Source organism: Phyllostomus hastatus, unplaced genomic scaffold, assembly GCF_019186645.2.
Source record: "Phyllostomus hastatus isolate PE091 unplaced genomic scaffold, TTU_PhHast_1.1 phas_scaffold_93, whole genome shotgun sequence".
Lineage (NCBI taxonomy): Eukaryota > Metazoa > Chordata > Mammalia > Chiroptera > Phyllostomidae > Phyllostomus > Phyllostomus hastatus.
The window spans coordinates 20,585,374-20,604,183 of NW_025334042.1; positions in this window are offsets into that span (position 1 = coordinate 20,585,374).

An 18,810-nucleotide genomic window follows, 5' to 3' on the forward strand; every position below is an offset into this window, starting at 1 on the left:
TATTTTTTTAATTTATTGATTTGATAGAGAGAAACATCAGTTTTCTGTTCCTTCTATTTATGTGTTCATTGGTTGACTTCTGTATGTGCCCTGAATTGGGGTTGAACCAACAACCTCAGCTTATCAGGACAATGTTCCATCCAACTGAGCTACCTGGGCAGGGCTCTAGTACTATGTAGAATAGAGTGGAAAGAGCAAACATCTTTGCTTTGTTCCTCATATTAGAGGGGAAACATTCAATCTTTTGTTATTGTATGATATTAGCTGTAGGTTCTTCCTAGTTACCCTTTATCCTGTAGAGCAAGGTCTCTTCTATCCCTATTTTCCTGAGACTTTTTAATGAGTTTTATGTAGCATAATGTATAAAAAAGTCAGTGTGTTTTAAAGAGAAATTTGAGGTCACAGATTTTTTTAAAAAATCCAATCCCATGAAATACAGACACTCCTTCACAATAGACTTGCCTTTCTAAATAGTTTTTATTTTGCATTTTCCAAAGCTGTATGGTTATTACAATCAGGATCTGTGCCCTCTTTCTTTAAAGCTGGTTTTTTTTTCTGAAAATCGGACTCTTTGGAGCTATTATTAGACATCATTTGCCAAATAGTAAGAGAAGACAAACTTCTTTATCCTTTCTCCAATATTTTAAGGAACATGGAAATTCATCCTCGTGGGATTACAAGGGTTTAAAGTAAGAATCTGCTACTTTTAAGCTCCAGGTTGCTAAACTTACAAACTTTTTAAAATATGAGAATATTTGCTGACTCCATAAGAATCTTTGAGGGCATCAAAAATGTCAAGGATTTACTTTTAAAACTAAGCTTATATCAGAAAAAAAAATTCAATACACTGAGATATGAGTTTCCATTTAGAAAGATGAAAGGATTAGACTTACCCACTGTTGCTCCAGAGGGCAAAACCAAGACTAGTGGTAGAAGTTCCTAGAAGATAGATGCCACTTTGGTATGAGGAAAGATGGTCTAATAGAGCAAATCAGCAACAAAACCGACAGCCCCTGAGTAAGGAGCCAAAAGTGCTTGTTCAAGGAGAAACCGTAAGCTACGTTGTTCTGGACATTTTTAGGATCAGGGACCACTTTGACAATCTGATGAGAACTGTGGATCATTTTTCTTCCCTGATAAGCATGCAGATCCATGCACACACACGCACATATAGTAAAACACAGCTTTACATTCAATTTGAAACTCATCCTTGAACTCCAAGTGAAGAGTACCCAGCGTACACAGATGTTTAAAGCATGAAGTGGGACTCTGCCCTTCCCACTCTGAGAGCCTATGACCCTCTGGTTCTATCCCCATCCTTACCACTACTTTTGGAGGTCATCTAGGGTTTTCCAATGGAAATCCAGCAGAAGTACTTTACTTCTTTTAATGTTCTGCCTCACTACTTCTGCACAGTAAAAATTTACTTAATCTTCTATCCCTCATTCCAGACATTACTGCTTCCTCTAAATTTACCATTCCCTTCAATAGAAACAGGATTTAATTCCTTAGCTTTCTGTGATGCCAGCAGACTCCAGTCTGAAGATTTTATCTCTGAGATTACTCCTAATCTTCTCTCACACTGGCAAGCCCTGCAAAAATATTGTTGCTGTGGGAGATATCACTCTAGTCTTGCTTTTCACTGCATCAGTGTGAAAGCCTCCACAACAATGTGCCTCGTGTGTTAGCCTGTGGACTTTTGGTCTATCCTGCTTTTGGTTTGTCTTACTTTCAGCTTATCCTGCTTTTTATTATAGCTTTGCAAATAATTTACCAATTAATTTGGTCAAATTGCACCTACAAGAGCATACCACACGCCTCATGGTCAGCATCTGGAACCCCATCGATGGCACTGATATGCATCCTGTGTACTAAATACTCTCTTTGATAGACATAGTTGAAAGGCAGTATTCATAGTGGTCAGCCACATGGACTGTGGAGCAAGATGTCAGGAATTCAAATCCAATCATCACCATGTTTTATAATCTTGGGCAAGTTATGTAACTACTGTACTTTGGTATCCTTATCTGTTAAATGGAAGTAATGATGGCTCCCATCTCATAATGTTTTTATAACAAGATTATATTAGTGTACATAACTGCTTAGAACAGTGCCGAGCACCTACTAAGGACTCTGTAAGTATTGATTTATTATCCATATGTTCTAGATAGAAACTTCCATCTCCACTCACTTCACTCCTAAGGACCCTACGTCCCGGGAGCTCTTGCTCCCTTATGCCTTTTACTCTATACCCTCCTTTCCAATGTCATTGCCCTGATCGTCTCTTGCCTCTACTATAATGACAGGGGTATTGTTAATGGAGTATTGTTAATTCTTGCTTCTCTCCCCAACCATGTGACGGGATTGAGCTGTGACCTGCTAAGTTCAATATTAACTTAGCAGGAATAATTCAAGCAGAGGCTTTGCATGTGCCTGCACACCATTTGGCTTGGTCATTTGCAATGAGATCCACCATGAGAAGATCCACCATTAGAAGAGCATGTCCCCAGGTACTCTCTGATCCAGGCCTGCTGTGGAGACTCATGGAACAAATCTGGACCTACAGGCTGCACCCTGGAATCCAGCCTACCCTAGCTGAATTGTAGCCAACCCAGAGGCCCACGAGTGAGAAAGACTTACTTTGGGGGTGGTTTGTTAGGTGGCATTAACGCAGCAGCAGCTGACTAACACAATCAACTTCTGGCCTAGTCTTTCTATTTAAGCTCATCTTCATGATGCCAGATTTGTCTCTCTAAAACATAAAATTCATCACATAATTTACTTTTAAAAAATATTTGAGGCTCCTTATACTTCTCAGAATAAAATCTAAATTCTATAGTATTACCTTCCAAGCTCTTCACAGTTAGGCCCCAGCCTACCTTTTCATCCTCACATCCTGTCATCTTAATGCATTGCCCTGGCCATGGGAGTCCTGGGCAGTTCATAAAGAAGCTGTGCACTGCCATCCCTGTGCACGTGACCATCTTTCTTCCCCTGGTCAACTATTCTTCATTTTTCAAGGAGCAACCTCATGTTTTGTGCTTCATCAGATTTTCTCTAACTTCCTCCCAAAGCAAAATCAATCATCTGGTATACATTTTTCTTAGAGGAATAATCACAATGTATTGCATTGAATATATATTCTATATTCTATATATTCTGAATATATATTCTATTGAATGTATATTCTATCTTTCCAGCTCTAATTTCCATTTCCAGAGACTAAGACTGTGCATTCCTGGTGCTCCATTGAACCTGGACAAAATATAATGTGACAGACAATACTATGCGTATGTTGCCTGCCACCTCATAGCTTAGCTTCATTTCCTCCCTTCCCTCCTTGCACGAACATGTTACCTTCTAGAAGCACTGGAATGTTTTTAGTTAACCCCCAAATGTCCGATGCCTGCAGCTTCCAAACTGGGTACCAGGGCAGCCTAGGACATTTAACTCAGAGGGGCTCTGGAAGATATTTTAATGTTTAGAGGGAAATACACTGATAATTAACATCTGTCAGATGCTGCACAAACTACTAACTTGTCATAGTTCACTATTTCCACATTAGATGAAAAACATTCCTTTCAGGGACGTTGCCTCTTTGCAGTGTTGGAATTTCAAGAGTTGGTGTAACCAAAAGCACACACTGGTGGTGGTGCTGTCCAATCTGATGCCGACAGCTGAGAAACTGTGTGGGACCCAGCAGGTGCACACATCCCATTAGTATGTCATTGTGGTTACCTAGTAATAAAAAATATATTTTCTTTCAATTTATGTTATTATTTGTTCAAGAAGCTACTTAGTTGTTAGGACATAAATACTATTAAGTTGTCCAGGCTACTTTGTCAGTAATGGAACTAAATGGTAGGCATTACTGTTGGCCTGGGATGCCATGAAGAAGTCCCTAAGACGTGAGGGTGCAGTAAACTGGGAAGGCTTGGAAATGTCTGCCCTATGCTATTTGGCCCTTCCAGGCCTTTGCTTGTGCCATTTCTGTACTTGAAAGGCCCAGGTTCATCTGATGAATGCTCATTTGTCCTTCCAGAAATCCTGCTTGGAGTCAACCGCCACGGAGTCTCCTTTGACTTTTATTGATAGAGATGGTGGCGGAAGAGTTCAGCCCAGCACCTACATCATATGGGAGTTCCCTTTCCCTGTTTGTCAGCATTCTTAGTCTAGTAATGCTCATCCAATAATAAAAACTTTTTCCCCAAGAAGAAATTCTGGCGTCATCTTTGACCATTGTCTTTCTGTCAGATGTCTCATCTGACCCGTCAGCAAACCCGGAATCTAATCTCTCTCACCATAGCTCCCAGGTCACCACTATCTTTTGCCTGGCTCTTTTCAACAGCTCTAGCCGATCTCCCTGTTTCTGCCCTGGCCCCTTCGCAACCTCTTCTCAACTCAACACCCGAAAGGATCCTTTTCTTTTTCTTTTTATCCTCACCAAGGACATACTTATTGGAATTAGAGAGAGGGGAAGGGAGGGAGTGAGAGAGAGAAACATCAATTAGTTGCCTACTGTACACACCCCAGGGGACCAAACCTGCCACCCAAGCATGTGCCCTGACAAGGAATTGAACCAGCAACCTTTTGGTGTGCAGGGTGGTGCCCAACCAACTGAGCCACACCGGCTGGGGTTCCATTATTCCCTTTAGATGTAAACTCAGATATCTCCTTTTCATGATGCCTTCCTTGGCCATCTTATCCAAAATTTCAGCCCCCATCCCCAATACTTCCTATTCCACTTCCCTGCTTTATTTTTCAACTTAGTATGTATCATTATCTACCTTACTGTGTATTTTATCTGTTCATCTTGTTTATTACCTGACTCCCCCACTAGAACATCAACTCTGGGAGGGCAGGGATTTTTTGTTTGATTATTCACTGCTTTATCCTCAGTACCTGGAACAGTGTCTATCAGGCTCTCAAGATAAATGTGCTGAGTGAATGACAAAAGAAAACTGAAATGGGAAAAATGTGTATGGTCTTGGTACAGGGCTAGACAAATAGATCAATGGAACAGAATGGAAACTCCCAAACAGACCCCCATATACATGAACCCTTGATGTGTGACCACAGGTGGCATTGCAGGTCAACAGGAAATGACAGACTCTTCAATAAATGGCCCTGGAACAGTCGGATAACCACATGGAAAATAATGAAGTTAGACCTCTACTTTCAGGTAAAATAGAGATCTTACTGTGAAAGCCAGACGATAATGGCTTTGAATATAATACTGGAAACTACCTTTATGACCTCAGGGCACAGAAGGATTTCTGAAACAAGACACAAGAAGTAGTACCATAAAGGAAAAGATAAATCCAGACCTGACAAAATTGAGTGTCTATTTTCCAAGTTACTATAAAGAAATCAAAAAGACAAGGCATTGGGTAGGGAAAGTATTTGAAACACATGCAACCAACATGGATCTAGGATTAAGAACCTTTGCAGTCAAAAGAGTAAAACCATGAGACTTAAATTAGGCATTTCAAATAAAGGGGAATCCAAATGATCAATAAACACACAAAGAGGCATTTAATCTTATTAATAATCAAACAAAAATTCAAATTAAAGCCACAATGAAATGCCTACCAGATTGACAAAACAATTTAAAGTCTGACAACGCCAGATGTTGGTGTCGACGAGGAGCAGGGGGAGCCTCCATACACCACTGGGTGGGCACGTGATGTAGTACAGCCATTTTGCAGAACAGTGTGTCATTACCCAGTCAAACTGGGGACAGGCATGTCCCGTGTCCTAGCAGGTTCACTCCCCAGCACATACTTAGAGAAATACATGCTCATCTGCACCCAGGTACATGGAAAAGAGTGTTCATAAGGGCGTGTTTACAGTGTCCTGCGACAGTAGAATGAGTAACGGACATGCAGTAGAGTCACAGAGGGGATTACTCTTTAGCAATGAAAGTGAACTCACTGGAGCTGCATGAAGCAACACAGAACACTCCCACAGACATGTGGGACACAGAAGCAGGACACAAAGTAGATGTAGGTGATTACTCCCTTCATATAAAGATCAACAGCAGATCAACTACTTTACATAATTTAGGGATCAGACATGGTTAGTGAAAGGATAAAGGGAAGCAAGGAAATAATAATCACCAAGGTCAGGGTGAGGGTCACCTCTGTGGGGGAAGGAAGAGAAACTGTAACTAAGAAAGGACAGATGAAGACTTCCTGGGCCTGGCAATGTGTTGTTTCTGGCTGGGGTGCGATTTCACATGCCTTTGTACTCCAATTTCTCTTGCAAATGGGACTCTCTGCTTAATGCCCTCTACTGCATGACATATCCCATAACAAAGTAAAATGTTAAAAGTGAGGAAAAGAAGAAGAAAGCTGGGAGCTGTTAACACTAGAGACAGAAGTTAAAAGTTCTAAGGAAATATAGTCTGGCCAAAAAAAATGGAAATAATTAGATTACTTAAAGGGTGAGGTGTTACATATGTCTGTGATATGGAGGATCCTACCACAGGTATTATGTAAAAATAAGAAAAATCAATTTGTGAACCTGTTTCAGCAAATGTTCTAGCCTGTGTACAAAAATATACTTATCAGGCAAGATAAATTAGTAAGAGTCTCAAGGAGTCATTTAAAATTTTTAGTTATGTTTTTGTGAGGAAAATTTTGTACTAGAGTGGTATATTAATGAAGGTAATACAAACTACAATGACAAATAAGCACTATAACCTCACTGGCTGAACACAGTAGAATTTCACTTCTCACGCGCATCCCAGGGGTTTCAGGTGCACAGCATGGTGTGCAGAGTGGAGTAGCTTTGCTCCACGCAGTCATTCAGGAACCTCCGGATGTCAACCTCAGCTGCAGACCCCACAGGCAGTTTTTATGGTTGTGCCTAGAAGTGGGCACATCGCTTCTGCCCACATTCCATTGGCCAGAATTTAATCACATGGTCCCCTATGCAGGGAAAGTCGGGAAATATAGTCCTTTGCTAGAAGCCACTTCTCAGCAACAACTCTACATTCTGAAAGGGGAGTATGAGATTTTATTAAACAGCTGGTCTTCGCTGCTACAGTGGTATTTGTTATTTTAGGGCTTTGTGAAGGCTTCAGAATATACATTTTTTGAAGGTCAAGTTTCCACTGTACATCAATTATACAGCATCATTACAGTACATTGTCTATACTGTGAAATTCATAATGATAAGGACTGTGTCTTTACAAAAAAAACTGGTAAAAACAGAAAAATTCTTGACCCCTCCTCATACTTTACACAAAAGATGGCATAGTGCACAAAGTGTTCTGCACCTTGCCTTTTATCCACTTAACAGTGTATCTTGGAAATCTTCCCAAGTCCTTACACAAAGAGCCTCCTCATTCTTTGTTATAGCTGCATAGTTTTCTGCTCTATGAATGGTTTGTCATTTCTCTAACCAAGGACTGGCCTTATTTTCCCAGTGCCTAGTGCAGCACCAGACATATAGGTAGATCACTTCATGTTTGATAAATGAATACCTCTGCCCTCAAGAAGATAGTACTATGATGAAGCACATAAGCCTAGATATGCAAACAGCCAAAAACAAGATATATCACATTATATTTGATAAGTTAATATTAAACAAACAGAGGTAACTCATTTTAAAAGGTAATTATTCAGGCAGTTGAATGGGACTTGATGTCTAAGGGCCCAAGTTCTGGAGTCAGACCACCTGAGCAGCAGTCCCTGCCCCACCAGTCACTAGGTGTATGACCTTGGGCAAGATAGTTATTCTCATTTTTCCTCTGGTTCTTCCTCTTTACCTTGGACTAACTAAATGGAATAATGCACATAAAGCTCTTTGCACAGTTTCTGGCCCTTCCCCAGCACTCAATACAGGTTAGACATTATATGAAATGGGGCTAACAAGGGAAGCCTCGCAGAGCTGCATTTTGATGAGGAAAGCAGCAGATAGCACAGATGGTCCAACGGTCTCATGGGAAGGAATGCCAGGAGCAGAGGTGTAGAGATGGGATCCTCGAGGATGGTGTGGCAGATGTCAACGGACCTGTGGTTGAGGCACAGACAATCTCCCAAGAAGTCATGAAACAATGAGAGTGGTGAGAGTGGCTTTGAAGCTTGTGCTCCGTACCAGTGCAAGTCAGAGGGTCGACTTCGTAATACCTGTTTCGGGAAGATAATTCCAACAAGCAGTGTGCGGGATAGATGAGACAAGAGTCAGACCAGAGAGAAAAAAACAATAATACTGTGCTTCTACTTTGTGTTGGTTTTGGCCCTTCACAAACTTGATCTCGTTCCATCCTCACTCAACTCCATGGTGGAGGTGTTTGTAGCCCTGCTGTGGAAATAACCCAGGCGCGGAGAGGCTAGGCACATTGTCCGTGGTTGAAGAATAAGGAACTGGTCAAGTTAAATATAAACCTGAAGTTGTCTGACCCCAGAGCAGTGGAGTGTCAGAGTAGACTCACACAGGCTTGCAAGAGCTGATACTCAGAATTTCAGGGATTTTGTGAGCATTTGTTAAACATAGCCATTATCAAAAACTAAATGACACAGCCCTGGCTAGTGTGGCTCAGTGGACTGAGTGCTGGCCTGCAAACAAAGAGGCCACAGGTTTGATTCCCGGTCAGGGCACATGCCAGGGCTGCAGGCTGGGTCCCCAGGAAGGGGCGTGCAAACTGAGCAATGTATCTCTCGCACATCGATGTTTCTCTCCCACTTTTTCCCCCTCCCTCTCCCTCTCTCTCTAAAGAAAATAAATAAATAAAATTAAATGATGCAAACTTACAATTAAATAAATTAAGGTAATAAATAATCAAAATTTATCACGACCTAATTATCATCATTACTTTTTATTAGTGTCTATGCTCTTAAGGTTATCTCTTAATCTGCAGGGTGAAAACACTACCTAACAGAGCACTACTACACACATACCTTCCCATCTCCATGTTGACAGCTGGAAATTAGCCACGATGGGATTAATTGCAACACGACAATTGGCACACACTGCCTATTGTGGCTTCATTTACCATTTTGTTGATTGTTCAGATGTAAGAAGGTGGTGGGAAAACATTAATAATAGAGACTAAACTCACATGTGCTGCATCTATAGCTGTCACATTTTTCATCACCCAGAAACACTGGAGATTTCTGCAGCATTAGAAGACTGTCATTGCAATTCAGCAAAAAATTCACTTACGTTGTTGACAAATGAGTGAAGTTCCAATATATGTCTTTCTGTTCCACTTTGCTCTTACTCACCCATGCAAACAAAAACATCAACCAACATTCATGTCAGGACTGTGTTCGTTTGTCCGTGGCGACCACAGCCTGGCTATGGACACAGCGTTAGGGGAAATCTTCCAAAGCATTCTAGGGGCTCAGTTGGCTAACTGGTCATTTACAACAAAGACTACAATATATTAACACTAATTGTAAATCGTGTGCTACACACTTTATATCACTAAAATGTGTAACAAACATACAGGTGTGTACGTTTTCTTTTCTGGAGAGCCAGGGGCTACACGTTCACCAGTACCCCACAGCTCTGCGCTGTCCTATCACCTGCCTCCAGAAGGGAGAGGGAGTCCAGCCACACTTCTCCACATCAAGTTAACGAGTGCCAGCTTCCATCAAGCTTAGTATATTTATTTTAGGCAAACTGTTATTTTCCTTTGACCTATTCCCTGATTTTCTTCTGGGTCCTTGAAATACATCACTGCTTATGTTCAGCTCAAATTAGGCAAGTAGGTAAGACTTCCTTTAACTCTGTAAATAGTAATTTTCTGACGTTGCCTTTCCCTTCAACACACCGATTCATCAGTTCGAAGATGCACATTTCCTCACATTGGAACATCTCGGGAAATCGAGAAGCCTGCTACGGTCACCACTGGCCCCGCGGCAGCTGCGTTACTGCCTTCACACACATGAACTTGGCCGTAGCTTTTCCATTGGCATCACTACAGATGAGTTTGATTGATGTTTAAAATGTCTTTCCAAAGATTTCTCATGGAAACAAAAGGTTATTGTAGTCACAAAAAGACAAGGAAACAGAGCGGCCAGGGCCAATTGGTAGTAACAAAGCAAACATTTCACTGGGAAGAATGACCAAACTGCTACATCCTCTAGTAGAGACGCGAGGAAGGAAGAGACCCACAATTAGATAAAATTTTATTTCATTTTGTTCCTGAAATATATGCAAAAGCATGTCTCTCATAACACTGCAAGCCAAGCAAGACATTTCAAGAAGACAGCGGAAGACAGGGACAGCTGCCACATCCCTTGGAATAAATCAGAGAAAACTCAAAACAACAAGAAGCCACCGTGACCAATTCACGTGTCACCCAGGACCATGGTTAAAGCATGGTTTCGTATTTAATTAGCAACATGTTTCTCCCTGTACATGGTTTGTTAAGTAATGGTACATTTTATAGTCTGCAGTATTTGAAATTTACTGGAGTCTGACTATTAGTTTAATTTTTCTCTTGTATCCACCATTTCTGTCAGACGTCATACATTGCTTTGCATGTACATTAAAAATCTTGGATGTTTTGGTGCTTTGCTAGAGAAATGCAACAGCTACTTTGAAACAAAAAGAAGGCGCCTCATATATGATCTGTCCTGACTCTATTGTGCTTCTCTTCCATCATCCTTCCTTTAGAGTATAACGTAAGATCCAACTTCTTTCTTTTTTAAGATTTTATTTATTTACTTTTAGAGAGAGAAGAAGGGAGAGAGGAAGAGAGGGAGAGAAACATCAATGTGTGGTTGCCTCTCACGCACCCCCTACTGGGGATCTGGCTCACAACCCAGGTTTGTGCCCTGACTGGGAATCAAATCCTCCACCCCCTGGTTCACGAGCAAGGTGCTCAGTCTACTGAGCTACACCAGCCAGGGCCCAACAGCTTTCTTAAAATAACTTATAGATTGATGTATAATACACTTACAAAGACTGCAAACATTATAAATGTACATTTAAAAGACTGACTTCAAAGTGAACACCACCAGGTGAAGAAGGAGACCATCAGTAACACCTCAGAAACCCTCCGCAGGCCTCCCGGTTACTGACTCCACTCTCCTCCCCAAAGAGAACCTTCTAACATCATAGATTAGTTCTGTCCATTTTAAAACTTTACATAAATTAAATAATATAGTTTATATTATTTTACTTTTTTTTCACTCGACAGTACGGCTGCGAGATTTATCAAAGTTATTGTGTGCAGCTTGGGTGACATGTTTTCACGGTTGTGTTGCTGCTTTTCGCGTGATCCCTTTACCTGCCTCACTGCTGACCCACACTTGGGTTGTTTCTATGTTGGGGCTGTTTTGAAGAGTGCTGCTATCAACATTCTTGACTCTCTTTTCGTGCACCCGTGAAAGCATTTCTGCTAGGTATGTGTCAGGGAGGGAATTGAGCCAATCAGAAGCTATGTGCGAGCTCAGTCTCAGTAGATACTGCCAAAGGCCTTTGCTGTACGACAAAGTCGCAGCTGTGGAGCCACAGGAAAAGAACGGTCTCCAAAACAGTTGCAGCTCGTCTTTACCTCATGCCATGCATAAAACCCAGTTCCAGCTGAACTCCAAATCTAACTGGGAGTCAAAGAATGCCAAAGTTTCCATGAGAAAATTTTGGAGAGTATATAGAACGTATTCAAGAAAATACGTTGCTGCCTCGGGCCTTCTGACCACGGATGAAACAACCGCATTTAGCTGGGGCAAACTCCGGCGAGGAATAGGGGTGCCCGTGCTTTTTGGATTCACCGCGCAACCACCACAGAGGTTTGGGAGCCTTTTAATTGCCCTCTCCTCTTCTTCCTCCGTGTGTAAAACTAGTGAGAACATTCACCTTGCCTGACACCTTTTCCACCTAAAACTTTCCTACATTCTTTGAATGGGGATTCCCTGTCCCACCATTTCCCAGCACCACAGGACACTGGATGCTTCAAGGGGACCCCAGCAGCTCCCCCATCAATCAGATGGCGTCCAGGACTGGTGTGGTGGCTGTAGGGAGACAGGACAAATGACCTGGTTTCTTCAACATATAAGTTGAAAGGAAAAAAGAGAGAATGGAAAGAAGCTATATAGATGAAAAGGAACTTGAGAGACCTATCGTTCAATTGCAATACTTGGCTCTTGATTTGAACAAACTGTAAAAACGAACAGGCAGGCCTGAACTGAGTGAATATTTGATATTAATCAATTATTGTTCATTTTTAAGTGGGGATAATGGCATTATGATTATGTCCTTACAGTTAGGAATCCTTGTCTTTGGTGACCTGCGCTGAGCTTGTCTCGACTGGACTGATGTGGGACCGTGGGAAGGTGAGAAAAAGTTGCTCTGGACACGAGATGTCTGCATCTAGTGTCTGCCGGTCAAATTTAGGGAAACTGAACTTTAATGGGAAAAAGCATCTTCTCTGACTCCTAACTAGAAATTAGCATTCTCTTCAATGATGAAAGTTGGCAACAAACTCAGCAGAATTTGTAGTACTGTGACTTTGTCACCGATGGAAACCCAGATACTGTCATGTCACATCACAGCAGCTGCAGATACCTTGCAGTTTGACACCCAAGGCAACTTGTGACAGTGCTTCTGCCCTTGAGCAGCTCTGACATGACCTTCTGGAGGGCAGGGGCGGTGTCAGCTGTCCCTGCATCCCCGCGCTCAGTGTGAGGCACCTCATAGGTGCTCAGAGCTGCTTGTTGGAATGAATCGATTTCTAGAATTCTATAATGTCTTGCTATCTGGGAACCCGAAGGCCCAAAGATGTACTTTTAAAAAATAAGGAAAGAAACAAGTTCTTGGAAGTTATTTTGCTTTCTCTTGACTCTACAGAGTGGCCAACACTGGGCCTCTCCCATCTGCCATTGTGTCTCCCTTTGGCTTACTGGCTTCCTCCCAGTATCAGATGGTGAGATACCAGCCACTAAAGAGCTCACTCTTCTTTTTATATTTTTAAAAAGATTTTATTTATTTATTTTTAGAGGGAGGGGAAGAGAGGAAGAAAGAGAGGGAAAGAAATATCAGTGTGTGGTTGCCTCTCATGTACCCCTTACTGGGAGTCTGGCCTGCAACCCGGGCATGTGCCTTGACTGGGAATTGAACTGGCAACCCTTTGGTTGGGAGGAGGCACTCAATCCACTGGGCCACACCAGCCAGAGCAGAATACACTATTCTTCAATGTCAGTTTCAGACATTCTGTTTTTCTATGGCAACTCTCATTTCAAACAGGGGTCTAGTTTCCTGGCTTGGGCAACTCCTTCCCATGCCTGGCACGCATTCCTAGTCATGTTGTAGGTGATTGGCACAAGGAGATAGCTGTAGTCTCTCCCTGCATGGCAGGGGGCCCTGAGTTGGGGACACCTATGGAGAGAAGGTCAGTCAGTAAATATTTCACTGTTGCAAGGGGAAAAAAACCCTGTGGGTAAGTGTAGAGGGAAAACACTCAATACAATGACTTCTCCTGTAAATATATCAGTCACCTATTGCCACTTCATAAACCACTCAAAATTTAGTAGCAGAAAACATCAACAACTTATTATTTCTTACTATTCTGTGGGATGAAGGGCAGTTATGTTGACCCCTCCTGGCCTCACTCCCACACTGGCACTCTAGGCTGAATGGTACAGGGTGGCCTCACTTGTGTCTGGAGCCTTGGCTAGGTTGGCAAGAATGTTTGAGATTGACTTATATCTCAATATACATCACTGGCTCTCCTATCCTGGCCTCCTCGGCATGGTAGTCACAGGGCAGAATCCCAGGAGGGCCAAACTGGGAGCTGCGAGGTCTCTCGAGCCTTGTTGGAAGTCATACATCACCGCCACCTTGTTCCGCTGGCCAAAGCAAATCAACAGGCCAGCCCAGGTTCAAGAGGTGGAGAGCCAAGCTCCCTCTCTTGCTAGGAAGAACAGCAAAGAATTTGTGACTTTTTTGTTTTAGGGAGAGAGGAGAAGGGAAGGAGAAAAAGGGGATTGGTTGCCTCTTGCACATGCCCTGACCAGTGATGGAAACTCCAGCCCAGGTATGTGCCCTGATCTACTGGGAATTGAACCAGCGACCTTTCACTTTGGAGCACAACACCCAGCCAACTCAGCCACACACTGGTAAGGGCAGTGCCCATGTTTAATCCACCACATGATGTGGAAAAAAGTAGCATTTCCAGATGATAGGGCTGCTATGCTGTGCCAACAAATAACCCCTCCAGAAAGAACAGGGCCAAGTAGCAACAAAAAATCTGCAGAAGGCCCTGAGCATCCCTGGAGACACAGAAATGAGGTGGTAAGAGAAGCTGGGAACAGGCAATCTTGAGTCCAATCCCAGTTCTGCTGATTTCCTGCTGTGCAACCTTGGAATAGTTGCTTAACCTTTCTGACCACCTTCTCCCTTTTAACAGAGAGAAACTATTCATTCACTGTTTGGCATATAGTTGGAACTCAGTAGATGTTAGGTTCTGTTTCCCTTGATTCTTACCTGGCGATTCAGAAAATCACGCAGTTCTTTTTATTTCTGACACATTTTGTGATTTCTGACCACGTAGCATTTGTCAGGATTGAAAGGGAGTTGGGAAGACAGGGAGAGAGAGGAAAGAAAAGTGAAGTCGGAACCGTGTCTCCTTTTTCCATCTAAGCAAGGCAACTGTGCTCCCCACCGACAGTGAGAAGCTGGGCCTCCGCCTTCACCCGCCCCGCAAGCCACGCCTCTGAACCCACCGCCTCTGCCCAGCCCCCTTTTCAGCGAGGGGCGGGCTGCGCCCGGGGGCTCCCAGGTGTCTCCTTTCTCCCTGAGCAGGTTCCGCCGGACCTGTTCTCAGCAGGCCACTCAACTGTGCGTGGCTTCTGTGTTGAGGTCCACTCTCCGGTGGTCTCGGTTGTTGGTCCTGCCCGGGTGGTGGTATGAAGATCCTGGGGGTGGAGAACAGGTCGGGGGACTCCCTCAGTTCAGCGGCCGGAAAACCTTCCTGTCCCCGGGGGATGAGATCTGGGCTCCTGCTGCAGCAGCTAATAAAGTGAAGGCTGCGGGCCTGGCCATCTGTCAGCCAGGAGGGAGGAGGAGAGGGGCCCAGGGAGTTCATTCCTGCTCCATCTAAGGGCAAGGACTCAGGAGGGTATATGTGCATTTATATATGTTCCTAGATTTGGGTGAGTGTGTGAGTGTGTGTGTGTGTGTGTGTGTGTGTGTAAAGGTGACCTAGGTCCAGGTTAAGTATCTCCACATCACTGGCCTCCACACGTTGCCGACCGGGACGCCTCCCACAAGAAACACTGTTGATGTCCTGCACATGTACACGTTGGAAACCAAACTTTCCCGAAACAACTGTGCGTGTAGCCTGCGCAGTGCATTCAGGTGCTTTCCTCTCTATCCTATCCCATTTCGCCTTTCACGTGCTGTCCTCACCCCTCAGCACTCCTGTGCGACCAGCTCCCCAAGCTCGGAGCCCGCCAGGCCCCGGCCCTCGCCAGGTGCTGTCCGCCCACCTGGAACACTCACCACGCAGGTGCTGGGACACTTCATTGTCTGGATGTATTCCGGCCTGTGCCCAGAGCCCGTCCCACCCGGGAAGGCATTCCCCGGCTACCCTGTCAAAGTCACGTCCCCCCAATCCTGTCGTTTTCCATCCCCTTTCCCTGCTCTGTGTCTTTGTAGGACGGACACAACCTGACACGTCACACACCTTTGCCGTGTACTTGTACTTGTGTGTTGTCTTCCTCCCCGACTAGAAAGTCAGTCCCGTGAAACACGGACTTGACCTATTCCGCTCACCGCCGTGTCCTCCTGCCTGGGCCACAGCGGCCATCAAGTACATACCAGTTTTTAAAATTCTCTCTGTTTCTAGAGGCAAGAGGAGATACTATGATTTAACTAAACCGTGGCTTTTCTTCCTTTCCTCCTTCGAGCGCGGCCTCTGCCTGGCGCCCGTGGTCCCCAGCGCCCCTGGGGGCTCTCCGCAGCCCACCAGAGCCTTCAGCAGGTGCTCGGCTTCTGCGGAATAACCAGCTGGCTTCTCTTTGCTTCCATGTGGCTGTTCCTCCAGACTGCTCGGCAATCTTCTTTATTCCCATCAAGAATAAGAGAGGAAAGAAAGGAAGAGGAGGGAGACAAGCAGGGGGAGAAGAAAGACGGTGCTTCCGCCCTCTCCTTCACCAGCTTTCTTGCTGTGAAGAATGCCACTCACGGCCGGCAGGCTTCCTCACCCCCGACTCGGGCGACCTCCACTCATGTTTGAGTCGTTTCTGCATAAAACAACTGGAGAGTTCATTTTAACCACATTCAGGAGCTCAAGTTTTCTGACTAGATAAAACCTGCTTCTTCCTCCTGACGGGCTCCTCCTTCTGACAATTCTGAGTGGGGTGGGTTACTAGTAGTTTCTAATTAAGGGTTTTAAAAAAGGGATTTGATTGTTAGGTAGAAAAGATGAGGTGCACAGTGTATTAATGGCTATGTAAAAGGGGCAGATGGAGAATATGCATCCGTTTTTGCTCGTCAATGCATAAGGTACTCAGAAAATAGACAAGAAATGAGTAAGAGTGGGTACCCTGGCAAGTCCCTTGGGAACAGGAAAACTTCAGTTACCAGTTCAAGCATTTAATCCATCAGTCAGTCATGAGACAGTGGCCCAGGCAGGGGGCAAGAAGGCAAATTTAAGTCGTGTTTTGGAGGAGGAAGCAGCTTATGTATAGGTGAAGACTGTGATGTCCTCGAGACTGCCACTGAAGGGGACGGCAAAATCGACCCTGATGCTCCCAGCCCCTGGAAAAACCCCAGAAGCCCCAGGGACTCACTCCTACTGTTATTATATCAAACATGTACATTAAAATGCACTCACATCCCACAATAAATATATTTTTGCCCTGAAAACTTGAAAGGATTTTTTATAATTTTGCCTTGGAAGTTATTTGGTTATGAGTAATATTTAATTTGCAATTGGCTACAATTTCTCAGAAGTCACTGTCTCTACTCAGGGATTCTTATGAAGTGAGAAAACCTAACCCACAAATTCTTTTCAAATGGAATGAATATGTATAAATGCTAAATTTTGTGGTTAATGAAGCTGACGTAATGTTCTGTTTTTGCTGACATTTAATTATTTATTACTTTTTTTTTTCTTTTTGTGTTTGGAGCCAACAATTCCTTTTCGTTTCTGAACAAGGTAAAACGACCCCTTGATGTGTGTACCCAACTTTCCTTTTGGAGCCTCAGGGTCAGGGGGTCCCGAGTCCCCACATAACCTCCCTCTAGTGCCCGGACCTCTCCCCAACTGTATTCAGCCAACTGTCTTCAAAGTGCCTCATGCTGAACTCTCTCTTCCTTCGTCCTTCATCTTTCTTCCGTTTCTCATCGTTCTTTGCCACATAAGAAATTCCCCATGACACCAGGTCTCCCTGAGCTCCGGACTCAGCTACTGTGCTAATGCTCCAGGTGGCCAACGACCAGGCAACATGTTCACAGCGTTTCCTAGTTACATTTTAATTGAGTCTTTCTGGAGATGCATTTGAGTTCAAAGGACTCTCTTTAATGATGTAAAGTTAGTGCTTAGTTGTAGGAGATATTTCTGAGCAGGTGTAAAATCCTTTGGGAGTAAACTTCAAGCAAAAAACAAAAGCTTTTCCCCTGGAAGCTCACAAATTAGTTGAGGAGATAACAGAGGTACCAACTACATAACCGTGACATTAGACAGACAGCCCCATTAAGGAAGTGTAAGTGAAGGGCTGTGAGTGCTCACATTAAAGAACTTACTTCTTGCTGCAAGAACCACAAAGGGAGGCTTCCTGGAGGAGGTGACATTTAAATTGGAGCCTGAAGGATGGGTAGGATTTGAGTGGGATTTTGGAAGCCTGCTTTGAGATTCATCCCTCCTGACCAGCCAATGCTCACAAGTCTCCAGCAGAGGGCAGGCCGAGCAAAGATGGGATGGAAAGTCTGGGCTTCCACCAAGTTTTATGTTGGTCTCCGCCTACCCTGAACTGTCTGGACAGCTTTCTAGGCTCACTGAGAAGGGTAAGTCCTCTCAGAGTGAATTTGAGTTATTTGCTCCAAGGTTTGGCTCTATATTTACACCGTTGACTTTGCCTGGAAGCAATATTGAGTTTGCATTTTCCATCCATTTCCGTGGTTCAGGGCATTCCGAAGCCTTGTGCCTTCTCTCCTTGGGCACCAGCAACTCCCTGCCTGGAGAACCTAGGCCGGGCAGGTTTGGGGGGCCCAGGCTGAGGAAGGGGAGAGGTTCAACTTTTCTACCCACCCCTCACTTTGTCCCTTCTGTCTAAAGTACTGTGACCCAGGACGCCTGTTGCTTTAGTGCTTGAGCTGCGTATCTTAGGACAGGTGACACAAAGGCTCATTTGCAAGTGGTTTCCTGAGGAAACATTCCCATTCCTGTAAGTGTAGGGGGACAGCAGAATAGGAAAGTCAGCGTTTGGTTTCACATGCAGCCCCAGCCTCAGCCGGATCCTGCAGGGGCTCTGGAGTATAATGCGCAGCTCAGAGTCTGTCCCACTTGGGGGCAAAGGGACTGACTGTTCTCTCATGCTCCTGCACCCATGGGTCTGGCTCCCACTGCTCCAGAGGGATGCAAACTCGCAGGCACTTCCAGTTCTTGGTGCATCTGGGCGAAGCAGCTCTGGTAGCCCGTGTTTTATCCTTGGAAGGCAGTTGCTGACAGGAGCCTTAAGGAGTTGAACACACAGAAGCTGCGGGATGGATGCAGGGCTGGTGGCCAGGATCTAAGGGGACCAGGAAAAGCACCTACAGTGTTGGCCAGACTTTCCCAGGGCCCTTCCATTTGTCCAGTCTCCCCACGGCCAGACGTGGTCCTTTCAGGCGCGGCGCTGCGCTGCTGGG